This window comes from Octopus bimaculoides, chromosome 2, assembly GCF_046866305.1.
Source record: "Octopus bimaculoides isolate indiv1 chromosome 2, ASM4686630v1, whole genome shotgun sequence".
NCBI classification, from domain to species: Eukaryota; Metazoa; Mollusca; class Cephalopoda; order Octopoda; family Octopodidae; genus Octopus; species Octopus bimaculoides.
In genome coordinates this window covers 33,370,366-33,385,277 of record NC_142929.1, presented here as the reverse complement: position 1 = coordinate 33,385,277, position 14,912 = coordinate 33,370,366, and the positions used below count along the sequence as shown (strand labels likewise).

General features: G+C 38.7%; 19 non-coding genes across 19 annotated transcripts; all 19 read left to right on the top strand.

Moving 5' to 3' along the window:
- The first annotated feature begins 6,757 nt into the window (after nucleotides 1-6,757).
- Trnar-acg (transfer RNA arginine (anticodon ACG)) lies at nucleotides 6,758-6,830 on the top strand. Its single transcript has one exon. It is a non-coding gene; the product is annotated as a tRNA-Arg (tRNA).
- Nucleotides 6,831-7,577: 747 nt separating this feature from the next.
- Trnar-acg (transfer RNA arginine (anticodon ACG)) lies at nucleotides 7,578-7,650 on the top strand. Its single transcript has one exon. It is a non-coding gene; the product is annotated as a tRNA-Arg (tRNA).
- Nucleotides 7,651-8,005: 355 nt separating this feature from the next.
- Trnar-ucg (transfer RNA arginine (anticodon UCG)) lies at nucleotides 8,006-8,078 on the top strand. Its single transcript has one exon. It is a non-coding gene; the product is annotated as a tRNA-Arg (tRNA).
- Nucleotides 8,079-9,288: 1,210 nt separating this feature from the next.
- Trnar-acg (transfer RNA arginine (anticodon ACG)) lies at nucleotides 9,289-9,361 on the top strand. Its single transcript has one exon. It is a non-coding gene; the product is annotated as a tRNA-Arg (tRNA).
- A 140-nt stretch (nucleotides 9,362-9,501) lies between these two features.
- Nucleotides 9,502-9,574, top strand: Trnar-acg (transfer RNA arginine (anticodon ACG)). The gene has a single exon. It is a non-coding gene; the product is annotated as a tRNA-Arg (tRNA).
- A 140-nt stretch (nucleotides 9,575-9,714) lies between these two features.
- On the top strand, nucleotides 9,715-9,787 carry Trnar-ucg (transfer RNA arginine (anticodon UCG)). The gene has a single exon. It is a non-coding gene; the product is annotated as a tRNA-Arg (tRNA).
- Nucleotides 9,788-10,141: 354 nt separating this feature from the next.
- On the top strand, nucleotides 10,142-10,214 carry Trnar-ucg (transfer RNA arginine (anticodon UCG)). The gene has a single exon. It is a non-coding gene; the product is annotated as a tRNA-Arg (tRNA).
- Nucleotides 10,215-10,567: 353 nt separating this feature from the next.
- On the top strand, nucleotides 10,568-10,640 carry Trnar-acg (transfer RNA arginine (anticodon ACG)). The gene has a single exon. It is a non-coding gene; the product is annotated as a tRNA-Arg (tRNA).
- A 566-nt stretch (nucleotides 10,641-11,206) lies between these two features.
- Nucleotides 11,207-11,279, top strand: Trnar-acg (transfer RNA arginine (anticodon ACG)). Its single transcript has one exon. It is a non-coding gene; the product is annotated as a tRNA-Arg (tRNA).
- Nucleotides 11,280-11,421: 142 nt separating this feature from the next.
- Trnar-ucg (transfer RNA arginine (anticodon UCG)) lies at nucleotides 11,422-11,494 on the top strand. The gene has a single exon. It is a non-coding gene; the product is annotated as a tRNA-Arg (tRNA).
- A 355-nt stretch (nucleotides 11,495-11,849) lies between these two features.
- Nucleotides 11,850-11,922, top strand: Trnar-ucg (transfer RNA arginine (anticodon UCG)). The gene has a single exon. It is a non-coding gene; the product is annotated as a tRNA-Arg (tRNA).
- A 353-nt stretch (nucleotides 11,923-12,275) lies between these two features.
- Nucleotides 12,276-12,348, top strand: Trnar-acg (transfer RNA arginine (anticodon ACG)). Its single transcript has one exon. It is a non-coding gene; the product is annotated as a tRNA-Arg (tRNA).
- A 140-nt stretch (nucleotides 12,349-12,488) lies between these two features.
- On the top strand, nucleotides 12,489-12,561 carry Trnar-acg (transfer RNA arginine (anticodon ACG)). The gene has a single exon. It is a non-coding gene; the product is annotated as a tRNA-Arg (tRNA).
- Nucleotides 12,562-12,916: 355 nt separating this feature from the next.
- Trnar-acg (transfer RNA arginine (anticodon ACG)) lies at nucleotides 12,917-12,989 on the top strand. Its single transcript has one exon. It is a non-coding gene; the product is annotated as a tRNA-Arg (tRNA).
- Nucleotides 12,990-13,133: 144 nt separating this feature from the next.
- Nucleotides 13,134-13,206, top strand: Trnar-acg (transfer RNA arginine (anticodon ACG)). The gene has a single exon. It is a non-coding gene; the product is annotated as a tRNA-Arg (tRNA).
- Nucleotides 13,207-13,346: 140 nt separating this feature from the next.
- Trnar-acg (transfer RNA arginine (anticodon ACG)) lies at nucleotides 13,347-13,419 on the top strand. Its single transcript has one exon. It is a non-coding gene; the product is annotated as a tRNA-Arg (tRNA).
- A 785-nt stretch (nucleotides 13,420-14,204) lies between these two features.
- On the top strand, nucleotides 14,205-14,277 carry Trnar-acg (transfer RNA arginine (anticodon ACG)). Its single transcript has one exon. It is a non-coding gene; the product is annotated as a tRNA-Arg (tRNA).
- Nucleotides 14,278-14,421: 144 nt separating this feature from the next.
- On the top strand, nucleotides 14,422-14,494 carry Trnar-acg (transfer RNA arginine (anticodon ACG)). Its single transcript has one exon. It is a non-coding gene; the product is annotated as a tRNA-Arg (tRNA).
- A 140-nt stretch (nucleotides 14,495-14,634) lies between these two features.
- Trnar-acg (transfer RNA arginine (anticodon ACG)) lies at nucleotides 14,635-14,707 on the top strand. The gene has a single exon. It is a non-coding gene; the product is annotated as a tRNA-Arg (tRNA).
- Nucleotides 14,708-14,912: the final 205 nt, after the last annotated feature.

The window sequence follows — 14,912 nt, the reverse complement described above, 5'->3', positions numbered from 1 at the left end:
TTGTGTCATCAGCATAGCTAGTGACAGTGGCTCTCCGAGTGACCGTGGGCATGTCCAGAAGGGTCACTATGAACAGTAGTGGCCCCAGAACAGTTCCTTGTAGAACACCGCTCAATATTTGTGTTTCCCTAGATAGTTCTCCATTGGCTGCAACTGTCTGACTTCTACCATTCAGGAAGTCATGCAGCCACTCTCCTAATTTACCAGCTATGCCAAGGTTTCGCAGCTTGTGACACATCAAGCCATGATCAACTTTGTCAAAGGCTTTTGCAAAGTCGAGATATATCACATCAACGTTTGAATGGTCAAGTAGCTGCTTCAGGACCCAGTCATAATGCTGCAAGAGCTGCGTGAGGCAGCTTCTACCTGGACGGAAACCATGCTGGGTCTCATTCACCAAGTCATTTTCTTCTAGGAACGCAATCAATCTCCTTCTGACAATTCGTTCCATGACTTTGCTAATATGTGAAGTCAGAGAGATGGGCCTGTAGTTCCCAGCCTCTGCTCTGCTTCCACCTTTATGGATAGGACATATGGTGCCTTCCTTCAGCTTTTTGGGAAGTTTACCATTTGCAAGGAAACTCTGGAAGAGTATCCGGAGTGGTCCTGCTAGTTCTTGTTTACACGACTTTAAGAGGACAGCTGGGAAACCATCGGGGCCAGTTGCCGAATTTGAGCTCATTTCATTTATGGCAGCTATCACATCTTCCTCTTCAATGTCAATGTAGGTAATGGATGCAGTCTTTTTCTGCTGAGTGCTATTGTCAAAGAAATCAGCTGGGTTCTTTATCTGCATGTGACTCAGAGGAGAAGTGAAGACACTCTTGAATTGTGTACTGAGCACTTCGCTTATCCATGTGGGATCTACAGTCAGTGAGCCATTAGGCAGGAATAGGGGTCCTATCTTATACTGTACCGTAGCAGTCTCCTTTGCAAATCTATAGAAAGCCTTGGGGTTTGCTTTTATGCTTTCTACTGCTCTCTTCTCCTTCTCTGCTCTCTCCTTTTCATGGGAGAGTTTAATTTTGTTTTCTATTTCTAATAGTGTTAGTTTTAATTTAGCCCTTTTCCTATCCTCCAGTTCTCTATTTAACTGGTTTGAGACCTTTGTTCTGTGTCTCATAAGGATTTTCCTGTCTCTAGGAATTCTATTGGCATGTTTGCTGGTCTTTCTATATGGCACGTATTTGGTGCATATGTCTTGTATGGTTGACATAAAATGACTTAGTTTGAGGTCATTGTCTTGTATAGAAAGGCTGTCATGCCAGTTTTGATTTCGAATCTCTCTGCGAATTGACTTCCAGTCCGCCCTGTGGAAATTCAGGTTGGATATTGCTTGAGTCCTCCTGGTGGGGTGGGTGTCAGTGGGTTGTCTAGGACCATACATAGTTAATTCTATAATGTTATGATCTGAGAGAGACGTGGGCGTTATTTTCACATTATGGATTAGGCTCACATTGTTTGTGAAGCAGAGATCTAAAATATTGCTTCCCCTGGTTGGTTGGAGTATCACTTGTTCCATGAACAGCATGTTGGATAGTTCTAGCAATGATTTTGCCTGGCTTTGTTCATGCAGTGACATCCCATATACATACATATATATATGTATGTATATGTATATATATATATATATGTATATATATATATATATATATATATATATATATGTATATGTATATGTATATATATATATATATATATATATATATATATATATATATATATATATACATATACATATATATACATATATATATATATATATATATACATATATATATATATATATATATACATATACATACATATATATATGTATGTATATGTATATGTATATATATATGTATATATATATATATATATATATATATATATATGTATATGTATATATATATATATATATATATATATATATATATATATATATATATATATATATACATATACATATACATATATATATATATATATATATATATATATATACATATATATATATATATACATATACATACATATATATATATATGTATATGTATATATATATATGTATATATATATATATATATATATATATATATGTATATGTATATATGTATATGTATATATATATATATATATATATATATATATATATATATATATATATATATATATGTATATATATATATATATATATATGTATATATATATATATATATATATATATATATATATGTATATATATATATATATATATATATATATATATATATATATATATGTATATATATATATATATATATATGTGTATATATATATATATATATATATATATATATATATATATATATATATGTATATATATATATATATATATATATATATATGTATATATATATATATATATATATATATATATATATATATATATATATATATATATATATATATACAGGTAGTGGTGATGCTGGCTGGTGCGATTATGGCACCAGCAGGGCTCATTAGCCACCAACGGAGCCGTAAATGCAAAATGTAAGTTAGTACTAGAGCGCAGAATGTTCCTGAAGGTCGGCAATGGTCTACCTCGGTCACGAGCGGACGGCCATCATCATCATGTATGTATGCACCTTGAAGGTTTTACTCCAGCATGGCCGCTTTCAAATAACTGAAATAAGTAAAAGAATAATAGAATAAGCATCAGTCGCGGACTTTACTAGGTATAGAGCGCCTGACTACGGATCAGAAGATTGCAGGTTCAAAACCTGACAACCTCGGTTGCATTTTATTTTAGAATCATGGGGAATATGGTGCCAACAGATCCTTTGCTGGAGTATTTAGAAATTTAGATAATTATGTTCGTGTCTGTGTCCCTGTCTTTGAATGTCAACATCAGAAGTTTGTCGGGAAAGAAATTAGTACATAGATAACCACTATTATTATCACGGGGGCTTGTGGCGCAACGGATAACGCGTCTGATTACGGATCAGAAGATTCCTGGTTCGATTCCTAGCAAGCTTATATGATCGGCAGGTTGTATTTTTTTTTGATAGACTTCACAGCCCTTTGATAGTCTCTGTATGGGTACTCTCATCACAGGTGAACAAAATTTAAAGAAGGGTTCACAACTCCACAATTAAACTTACATAGGAAGGTCACACATCGACCATCAAACGCATCCCTGTGGCTTCTCACTGATGTTGTTAGGCATACTTCGTTGCGGTGATATACCTCAGCTTCTGTTTAAGCCAGCTTCACATGATTTGTTTGGGCCAGCTTCACATTACTTAAAGAAATTATCGGAAAAGTAGCGGTATATTCGTGTTGCAAGGGCTAATGGTGGAGTGTATAAAACGGAGCGGAAAGTTGCAGTTTCGGATCGAGCTAAACCCCAATATAAGTCTTTACTTTTCTTTAAAATTCAGATACTTTTTGGTGTGTTGCTCTAAGAAACATAATTGTTGGTATATTTGTAAAATATATTTTATATTTGGATGGCTGTTATCTCTGTCTCTCTCTTTCACTCTTTCTGAGCGATGGCTTCTTGGAGCTAATTCACGGCAGCTTTCGTCCTAATTTTGGGACTGCCATGTTGGCTTGGCGATAACTATTAATTTCCAGTACCGCTGCCGTAGTCTCCTTTAGAGAGACTTAGAAATATTAATAACTCTATTTCTGAAAACCAGTGGATAGATTCCACTGAAATTAGATAAATAACCTTCGAGCAGATAGTCAGCAGCGCCGCCTGGCTAAGGCTTGGCTACTCTGCATTGACAAGGGGCAACACCCTGAAACTAGTCTAGTCTGCAGATGCCAAACCAGCAGGGGGACGCTGCTGACCTCCCCTGTTCGAAGGTTATAAAGGACACAGGTTTCGTGTGTCACATAGCTAGCTAGAGGCGATGGCTTCTTGGAGCTAATTCACGGCAGCTTTCGTCCTAATTTTGGGACTGCCATGTTGGCTTGGCGATAACTATTAATTTCCAGTACCGCTGCCGTAGTCTCCTTTAGAGAGACTTAGAAATATTAATAACTCTATTTCTGAAAACCAGTGGATAGATTCCACTGAAATTAGATAAATAACCTTCGAGCAGATAGTCAGCAGCGCCGCCTGGCTAAGGCTTGGCTACTCTGCATTGACAAGGGGCAACACCCTGAAACTAGTCTAGTCTGCAGATGCCAAACCAGCAGGGGGACGCTGCTGACCTCCCCTGTTCGAAGGTTATAAAGGACACAGGTTTCGTGTGTCACATAGCTAGCTAGAGGCGATGGCTTCTTGGAGCTAATTCACGGCAGCTTTCGTCCTAATTTTGGGACTGCCATGTTGGCTTGGCGATAACTATTAATTTCCAGTACCGCTGCCGTAGTCTCCTTTAGAGAGACTTAGAAATATTAATAACTCTATTTCTGAAAACCAGTGGATAGATTCCACTGAAATTAGATAAATAACCTTCGAGCAGATAGTCAGCAGCGCCGCCTGGCTAAGGCTTGGCTACTCTGCATTGACAAGGGGCAACACCCTGAAACTAGTCTAGTCTGCAGATGCCAAACCAGCAGGGGGACGCTGCTGACCTCCCCTGTTCGAAGGTTATAAAGGACACAGGTTTCGTGTGTCACATAGCTAGCTAGAGGCGATGGCTTCTTGGAGCTAATTCACGGCAGCTTTCGTCCTAATTTTGGGACTGCCATGTTGGCTTGGCGATAACTATTAATTTCCAGTACCGCTGCCGTAGTCTCCTTTAGAGAGACTTAGAAATATTAATAACTCTATTTCTGAAAACCAGTGGATAGATTCCACTGAAATTAGATAAATAACCTTCGAGCAGATAGTCAGCAGCGCCGCCTGGCTAAGGCTTGGCTACTCTGCATTGACAAGGGGCAACACCCTGAAACTAGTCTAGTCTGCAGATGCCAAACCAGCAGGGGGACGCTGCTGACCTCCCCTGTTCGAAGGTTATAAAGGACACAGGTTTCGTGTGTCACATAGCTAGCTAGAGGCGATGGCTTCTTGGAGCTAATTCACGGCAGCTTTTGTCCTAATTTTGGGACTGCCATGTTGGCTTGGCGATAACTATTAATTTCCAGTACCGCTGCCGTAGTCTCCTTTAGAGAGACTTAGAAATATTAATAACTCTATTTCTGAAAACCAGTGGATAGATTCCACTGAAATTAGATAAATAACATTCGAGCAGATAGTCAGCAGCGCCGCCTGGCTAAGGCTTGGCTACTCTGCATTGACAAGGGGCAACACCCTGAAACTAGTCTAGTCTGCAGATGCCAAACCAGCAGGGGGACGCTGCTGACCTCCCCTGTTCGAAGGTTATAAAGGACACAGGTTTCGTGTGTCACATAGCTAGCTAGAGGCGATGGCTTCTTGGAGCTAATTCACGGCAGCTTTCGTCCTAATTTTGGGACTGCCATGTTGGCTTGGCGATAACTATTAATTTCCAGTACCGCTGCCGTAGTCTCCTTTAGAGAGACTTAGAAATATTAATAACTATATATATATATATATATATATATATATATATATATATATATATATATATATATATATATATATACATATATATATTTATATATATATATATATATATATATATATATATATATATATATATATATATGTATATCAACTAGATGTTTGCCAAAAGGAAATTAGATACGTCTTATGTTAGTTCAGAAATTTCCAGATATGTAGCACTAATAATTCCGGTGAGGGTGAGTCTCATGATCTGCAGGTCTCAGGGACGAATCCTGGCAAGTTCGAACAAATTATATTTCAGAAACATCTGGGAAAGTGATGCTAATAAATATTTTCGTTGATGTATTTCAGAAATTTATGCCTAATTATACGTATTTTCGTAAATCATTATGCATATTTGTATAATTATACTTGTTTGCGTATAATTGAACATGTTTTGTATGCGTGTGACGCATTCTGCGCACGGACCATGCTATTATGGTCTAGGATCAAAATTGATTAAGTATGAAGGAACGCACGTACGATGACTTGTGAACCTGCGAATGACATGGAATCAGAATGTTTCAGGTTCAACTCATAGCATGTTCGGATAATTTTTTTTTTATGTGCAAAAATACTTTCAGAGACTTGCACTAGTTTATCTTTTACTTGTTTCAGTCATTTGACTGCGCTCATGCATGAAAAACTTTTAGTTGAATTAATCGGCCCCTGTACTTTTATTTTTTTAAAGCCGGGAACTTATTCTATCGATAGCTTGTGCTGAACAGCTAGGTTACAGGGACATAATACACTAATACCGGTTGTCAATTAGTGGTGGTGACAAAGATACAAAGATGTGCGCGCGTGCACAAACACACACACACACACACACACACACTATGTATATATATATATATATATATATATATATATATATATATATATATATATATATATATATATATATATATCTTTCGGTTTCCGACTACTAAATCCACTCAAAAGGGTTTGGTCAGTCAAAGAATTTCTTGCCATTGATGCTACGCAGTGGGACTGAACCCGGAATCATGCGGTTGGGAAGCAAACGTCTTGCCATTCCTGCACCTATAAACACATTTTATTAATAATTTCACGCATAAATTGTTTGTGTGTATGTGTGTGTCTGTGTGTGTGTGTTCAGGCATACAAATGAGTGAACACACTAAAGAAAACGGCACTCAGTTCATGTCGCTGAAGTTAAATGTATACAATTAAAGCTAGCTTCATATTACTTAAAGAAATTATTCGAATAGTAGAATCTCGTATTCAAGCAACGGGCTTGTGGCGCAATGGATAACGCGTCTGACTACGGATCAGAAGATTCCAGGTTCGACTCCTGGCAAGCTCGTATACATATTTTTTTAAAGTGAACACACTAAAGAAAACGGGGATCTTGTTCAAAACGGGGGCACCAGTTTCCATTAATGTTTCATGTAGTGTTTTTGGTACCGAAAGACTTTCAAACTTCGTATACTTATCTATTTTGTGTTATAGAACCGAAAAAAAATTTTGTATTCGGATTTATTTCATGTAAAAAATTGTCTTATTTCGATAATTTCAACCAATCGCTGACACGTATTCAACTGTTTACAGTTACTCCTAAGCGGTGTAAAGCGTATTTAATCTCCATTACTTCTGACATTTTGCAAAGGCAACACACGTGTGTTCGTTTTACCTAACCCTAACCCTAACCCTAACCCTAATTGACTTGCTCCTTCCCTCAAAAACCAGGCCTTGTGCCTATAATAAAAAGGTTTATTAGCTACTGCCAATATGCTTCAGCCATTTTTTGACAAGGAAATAATAATTTTATCACCGCCAAAATCGTTTGACAATCGTTTGTTTACGTAGTCAGCACTTACTGTTATTCGTCAGTCATTGGTTGAAATTACAGAAATACGACAACTTTTACATGAAATAACTTGCGATGTACGTTTTTTTGTTAAGAAGACTAAGAGAAAAGGGTGTTTCATATGCCACATTCTACCAGTGTCCCAAGTTTCAAAGTGTCGCTGAAGTTAGATGTATACAATTAAAGCTAGATTCATATTACTTAAAGACATTATGGTAAAGTAGAATCTCGCATTCGGGCACAGGGCTTGTGGCGCAATGGATAACGCGTCTGACTACGGATCAGAAGATTCCAGGTTCGACTCCTGGCAAGCTCGTATATATATTTTTTTAAAGTGAACACACTAAAGAAAACGGCACTCAGTACATGTCGATGGAGTTAAATGTATACAATTAAAGCTAGGTTCACATTACTTAAAGAAATTATTGGAGAAGTAGAATATCCGATTCGGGCACCGGGCTTGTGGCGCAATGGATGACGCGTCTGATTTCGGATCAGAAGATTCCAGGTTCGACTCCTGGCGAGCTCGTGTATATATATTTTTTTAAAGTCAACACACTAAGGAAAACGGCACTCAGTACATGTCGCTGGAGTTAAATGTATACAATTAAAGCTAGGTTCACATTACTTAAAGAAATTATTCGAAAAGTAGAATCTCGTATTCGGGCACCGGGCTTGTGGCGCAATGGATAACGCATCTGATTTCGGATCAGAAGATTCCAGGTTCGACTCCTGGCAAGCTCGTATATATATTTTTTTAAAGTAAACACACTAAAGAAAACGGCACTCAGTACATGTCGCTGGAGTTAAATGTATACAATTAAAGCTAGGTTCACATTACTTAAAAGAAATTATTGGAAAAGTAGAATCTCGGATTCGGGCACCGGGCTTCTGGAGCAATGGATAACGCGTCTGACTACGGATCAGAAAATTCCAGGTTCGACTCCTGGCAAGCTCGTATATATATTTTTTTAAAGTGAACACACTAAAGAAAACGGCACTCAGCAAATGTCGCTGAAGTTAGATGTATACAATTAAAGCTAGATTCACATTACTTAAAGAAATTATTGATAAAGTAGAATCTCGTATTCGGGCACCGGGCTTGTGGCGCAATGGATAACGCGTCTGACTACGGATCAGAAGATTCTAGGTTCGAATCCTCGCAAGCTCGTATGTATATATATTTTTTTAAAGTGAACACACTAAAGAAAACGGCACTCAGCACATGTCGCTGAAGTTAGATGTATACAATTAAAGCTAGATTCACATTACTTAAAGAAATTATTGGAAAAGTAGAATCTCGTATTCGGGCACCGGGTTTGTGGCGCAATGAATAACGCGTCTGACTACGGATCAGAAGAGTCCAGGTTCGACTCCTGGCAAGCTCGTATATATATTTTTTTAAAGTGAACACACTAAAGAAAACGGCACTCAGCACATGTCGCTGAAGTTAGATGTATACAATTAAAGCTAGATTCACATTACTTAAAGAAATTATTGGAAAAGTAGAATCTCGGATTCGGGCACCGGTCTTGTGGCGCAATGGATAACGCGTCTGACTACGGATCAGAAGATTCCAGGTTCGACTCCTGGCAAGCTCGTATATATATTTTTTTAAAGTCAACACACTAAGGAAAACGGCAGTCAGCACATGTCGCTGAAGTTAGATGTATACAATTAAAGCTAGATTCACATTACTTAAAGAAATTATTGGAAAAGTAGAATCTCGTATTCGGGCACCGGGCTTGTGACGCAATGGATAACGCGTCTGACTACGGATCAGGAGATTCCAGATTCGACTCCTGGCAAGCTCGTATATATATTTTTTTAAAGTGAACACACTAAAGAAAACGGCACTCAGTTCATGTCGCTGGAGTTAAATGTATACAATTAAAGCTAGATTCACATTACTTAAAGAAATTATTGGAAAAGTAGAATCTCGTATTCGGGCACCGGGCTTGTGGCGCAATGGATAACGCGTCTGACTACGGATCAGAAGATTCCAGGTTCGACTCCTGGCAAGCTCGTATATATATCTTTTTAAAGTGACCACACTAAAGAAAACGGCACTCAGCACATGTCGCTGAAGTTAAATGTATACAATTAAAGCTAGATTCACATTACTTAAAGAAATTATTGGAAAAGTAGAATCTCGTATTCGGGCACCGGGCTTGTGGCGCAATGGATAACGCGTCTGACTACGGATCAGAAGATTCCAGGTTCGACTCCTGGCAAGCTCGTATATATATTTTTTTAAAGTCAACACACTAAGGAAAACGGCACTCAGTACATGTCGCTGAAGTTAGATGTATACAATTAAAGCTAGATTCACATTACTTAAAGAAATTATTGGAAAAGTAGAATCTCGTATTCGGGCACCGGGCTTGTGGCGCAATGGATAACGCGTCTGATTTCGGATCAGAAGATTCCAGGTTCGACTCCTGGCAAGCTCGTATATATATTTTTTTAAAGTGAACACACTAAAGAAAACGGCACTCAGTACATATCGCTGGAGTTAGATGTATACAATTAAAGCTAGGTTCACATTACTTAAAGAAATTATTGGAACAGTAGAATCTCGTATTCGGTCACGGGCTTGTGGCGCAATGGATAACGCGTCTGACTACGGATCAGAAGATTCCAGGCTCGACTCCTGGCAAGCTCGTGTATATATATTTTTTTAAAGTCAACACACTAAGGTAAACGGCATTCAGTACATGTCGCTAGAGTTAAATGTATACAATTAAAGCTAGGTTCACATTACTTAAGGAAATTATTGGAAAAGTAGAATCTCGTATTCGGGCACCGGGCTTGTGGCGCAATGGATAACGCGTCTGATTTCGGATCAGAAGATTCCAGGTTCGACTCCTGGCAAGCTCTTATATATATTTTTTTAAAGTGAACACACTAAAGAAAACGGCACTCAGTACATATCGCTGGAGTTAGATGTATACAATTAAAGCTAGGTTCATATTACTTAAAGAAATTATTGGAACAGTAGAATCTCGTATTCGGTCACCGGGCTTGTGGCGCAATGGATAACGCGTCTGACTACGGATCAGAAGTTTCCAGGTTCGACTCCTGGCAAGCTCGTATATATATCTTTTTAAGGTGAACACACTAAAGAAAACGGCACTCAGCACATGTCGCTGAAGTTAGATGTATACAATTAAAGCTAGATTCACATTACTTAAAGAAATTATTGGTAAAGTAGAATCTCGGATTCGGGCACCGGGCTTGTGGCGCAATGGATAACGCGTCTGACTACGGATCAGAAGATTCCAGGTTCGACTCCTGGCAAGCTCGTATATATATCTTTTTAAAGTGAACACACTAAAGAAAACGGCACTCAGCACATGTCGCTGAAGTTAGATGTATACAATTAAAGCTAGGTTCACATTACTTAAAGAAATTATTGGTAAAGTAGAATCTCGGATTCGGGCACCGGGCTTGTGGCGCAATGGATAACGCGTCTGACTACGGATCAGAAGATTGCAGGTTCGACTCCTGGCAAGCTCGTATATTTATATTTTTAAAGTGAACACACTAAAGAAAACGGCACTCAGCACATGTCGCTGAAGTTAGATGTATACAATTAAAGCTAGATTCACATTACTTAAAGAAATTATTGGAAAAGTAGAATCTCGTATTCGGGCACCGGGCTTGTGGCGCAATGGATAACGCGTCTGACTACGGATCAGGAGATTCCAGATTCGACTCCTGTCAAGCTCGTATATATATTTTTTTAAAGTGAACACGCTAAAGAAAACGGCACTCAGTTCATGTCGCTGGAGTTAAATGTATACAATTAAAGCTAGATTCACATTACTTAAAGAAATTATTGGAAAAGTAGAATCTCGTATTCGGGCACCGGGCTTGTGGCGCAATGGATAACGCGTCTGACTACGGATCAGAAGATTCCAGGTTCGACTCCTGGCAAGCTCGTGTATATATATTTTTTTAAAGTCAACACACTAAGGAAAACGGCACTCAGTACATGTCGCTGGAGTTAAATGTATACAATTAAAGCTAGGTTCACATTACTTAAAGAAATTATTGGAAAAGTAGAATCGCGTATTCGGGCACCGGCCTTGTGGCGCAATGGATAACGCGTCTGATTTCGGATCAGAAGATTCCAGGTTCGACTCCTGGCAAGCTCGTATATATATCTTTTTAAAGTGACCACACTAAAGAAAACGGCACTCAGCACATGTCGCTGAAGTTAAATGTATACAATTAAAGCTAGATTCACATTACTTAAAGAAATTATTGGAAAAGTAGAATCTCGTATTCGGGCACCGGGCTTGTGGCGCAATGGATAACGCGTCTGACTACGGATCAGAAGATTCCAGGCTCGACTCCTGGCAAGCTCGTGTATATATATTTTTTTAAAGTCAACACACTAAGGTAAACGGCATTCAGTACATGTCGCTAGAGTTAAATGTATACAATTAAAGCTAGGTTCACATTACTTAAGGAAATTATTGGAAAAGTAGAATCTCGTATTCGGGCACCGGGCTTGTGGCGCAATGGATAACGCGTCTGATTTCGGATCAGAAGATTCCAGGTTCGACTCCTGGCAAGCTCTTATATATATTTTTTTAAAGTGAACACACTAAAGAAAACGGCACTCAGTACATATCGCTGGAGTTAGATGTATACAATTAAAGCTAGGTTCATATTACTTAAAGAAATTATTGGAACAGTAGAATCTCGTATTCGGTCACCGGGCTTGTGGCGCAATGGATAACGCGTCTGACTACGGATCAGAAGTTTCCAGGTTCGACTCCTGGCAAGCTCGTATATATATCTTTTTAAGGTGAACACACTAAAGAAAACGGCACTCAGCACATGTCGCTGAAGTTAGATGTATACAATTAAAGCTAGATTCACATTACTTAAAGAAATTATTGGTAAAGTAGAATCTCGGATTCGGGCACCGGGCTTGTGGCGCAATGGATAACGCGTCTGACTACGGATCAGAAGATTCCAGGTTCGACTCCTGGCAAGCTCGTATATATATTTTTTTAAAGTGAACACACTAAAGAAAACGGCACTCAGCACATGTCGCTGAAGTTAGATGTATACAATTAAAGCTAGATTCACATTACTTAAAGAAATTATTGGAAAAGTAGAATCTCGTATTCGGGCACCGGGCTTGTGGCGCAATGGATAACGCGTCTGACTACGGATCAGAAGATTCCAGGTTCGACTCCTGGCAAGCTCGTGTATATATATTTTTTTAAAGTCAACACACTAAGGAAAACGGAACTCAGTACATGTCGCTGGAGTTAAATGTATACAATTAAAGCTAGGTTCACATTACTTAAAGAAATTATTGGAAAAGTAGAATCTCGTATTCGGGCACCGGGCTTGTGGCGCAATGGATAACGCGTCTAATTTCGGATCAGAAGATTCCAGGTTCGACTCCTGGCAAGCTCGTATATATATTTTTTTAAAGTGAACACACTAAAGAAAACGGCACTCAGTACATATCGCTGGAGTTAGACGTATACAATTAAAGCTAGGTTCACATTACTTAAAGAAATTATTGGTAAAGTAGAATCTCGGATTCGGGCACCGGGCTTGTGGCGCAATGGATAACGCGTCTGACTACGGATCAGAAGATTCCAGGTTCGACTCCTGGCAAGCTCGTGTATATATATATTTTTTTAAAGTCAACAGACGAAGGAAAACGGCACTCAGTACATGTCGCTGAAGTTAGATGTATACAATTAAAGCTAGATTCACATTACTTAAAGAAATTATTGGAAAAGTAGAATCTCGGATTCGGGCACCGGGCTTGTGGCGCAATGGATAACGCGTCTGACTACGGATCAGAAGATTCCAGGTTCGACTCCTGGCAAGCTCGTATATATATTTTTTTAAAGTAAACACATTAAAGAAAACGGCACTCAGTACATGTCGCTGGAGTTAGATGTATACAATTAAAGCTAGGTTCACATTACTTAAAGAAATTATTGGAAAAGTAGAATCTCGGATTCGGGCACCGGGCTTGTGGCGCAATGGATAACGCGTCTGACTACGGATCAGAAGATTCCAGGTTCGACTCCTGGCAAGCTCGTGTATATATATATTTTTTTAAAGTCAACAGACTAAGGAAAACGGCACTCAGTACATGTCGCTGGAGTTAGATGTATACAATTAAAGCTAGGTTCACATTACTTAAAGAAATTATTGGAAAAGTAGAATCACGGATTCGGGCACCGGGCTTGTGGCGCAATGGATAAGGGGTCTGACTACGGATCAGAAGATTCCAGGTTCGACTCCTGGCAAGCTCGTGTATATATATATTTTTAAAGTCAACACACTAAAGAAAACGGCACTTAGTACATATCACTGGAGTTAGATGTATACAATTAAAGCTAGGTTCACATTACTTAAAGAAATTATTGGAAAAGTAGAATCGCGTATTCGGGCACCGGGCTTGTGGCGCAATGGATAACGCGTCTGACTACGGATCAGAAGATTGCAGGTTCGACTCCTGGCAAGCTCGTATATTTATATTTTTAAAGTGAACACACTAAAGAAAACGGCACTCAGCACATGTCGCTGAAGTTAGATGTATACAATTAAAGCTAGATTCACATTACTTAAAGAAATTATTGGAAAAGTAGAATCTCGTATTCGGGCACCGGGCTTGTGGCGCAATGGATAACGCGTCTGACTACGGATCAGGAGATTCCAGATTCGACTCCTGTCAAGCTCGTATATATATTTTTTTAAAGTGAACACGCTAAAGAAAACGGCACTCAGTTCATGTCGCTGGAGTTAAATGTATACAATTAAAGCTAGATTCACATTACTTAAAGAAATTATTGGAAAAGTAGAATCTCGTATTCGGGCACCGGGCTTGTGGCGCAATGGATAACGCGTCTGACTACGGATCAGAAGATTCCAGGTTCGACTCCTGGCAAGCTCGTGTATATATATATATTTTTAAAGTCAACAGACGAAGGAAAACGGCACTCAGTACATGTCGCTGAAGTTAGATGTATACAATTAAAGCTAGATTCACATTACTTAAAGAAATTATTGGAAAAGTAGAATCTCGGATTCGGGCACCGGGCTTGTGGCGCAATGGATAACGCGTCTGACTACGGATCAGAAGATTCCAGGTTCGACTCCTGGCAAGCTCGTATATATATTTTTTTAAAGTAAACACATTAAAGAAAACGGCACTCAGTACATGTCGCTGGAGTTAGATGTATACAATTAAAGCTAGGTTCACATTACTTAAAGAAATTATTGGAAAAGTAGAATCTCGGATTCGGGCACCGGGCTTGTGGCGCAATGGATAACGCGTCTGACTACGGATCAGAAGATTCCAGGTTCGACTCCTGGCAAGCTCGTGTATATATATATTTTTTTAAAGTCAACAGACTAAGGAAAACGGCACTCAGTACATGTCGCTGGAGTTAGATGTATACAATTAAAGCTAGGTTCACATTACTTAAAGAAATTATTGGAAAAGTAGAATCACGGATTCGGGCACCGGGCTTGTGGCGCAATGGATAAGGCGTCTGACTACGGATCAGAAGATTCCAGGTTCGACTC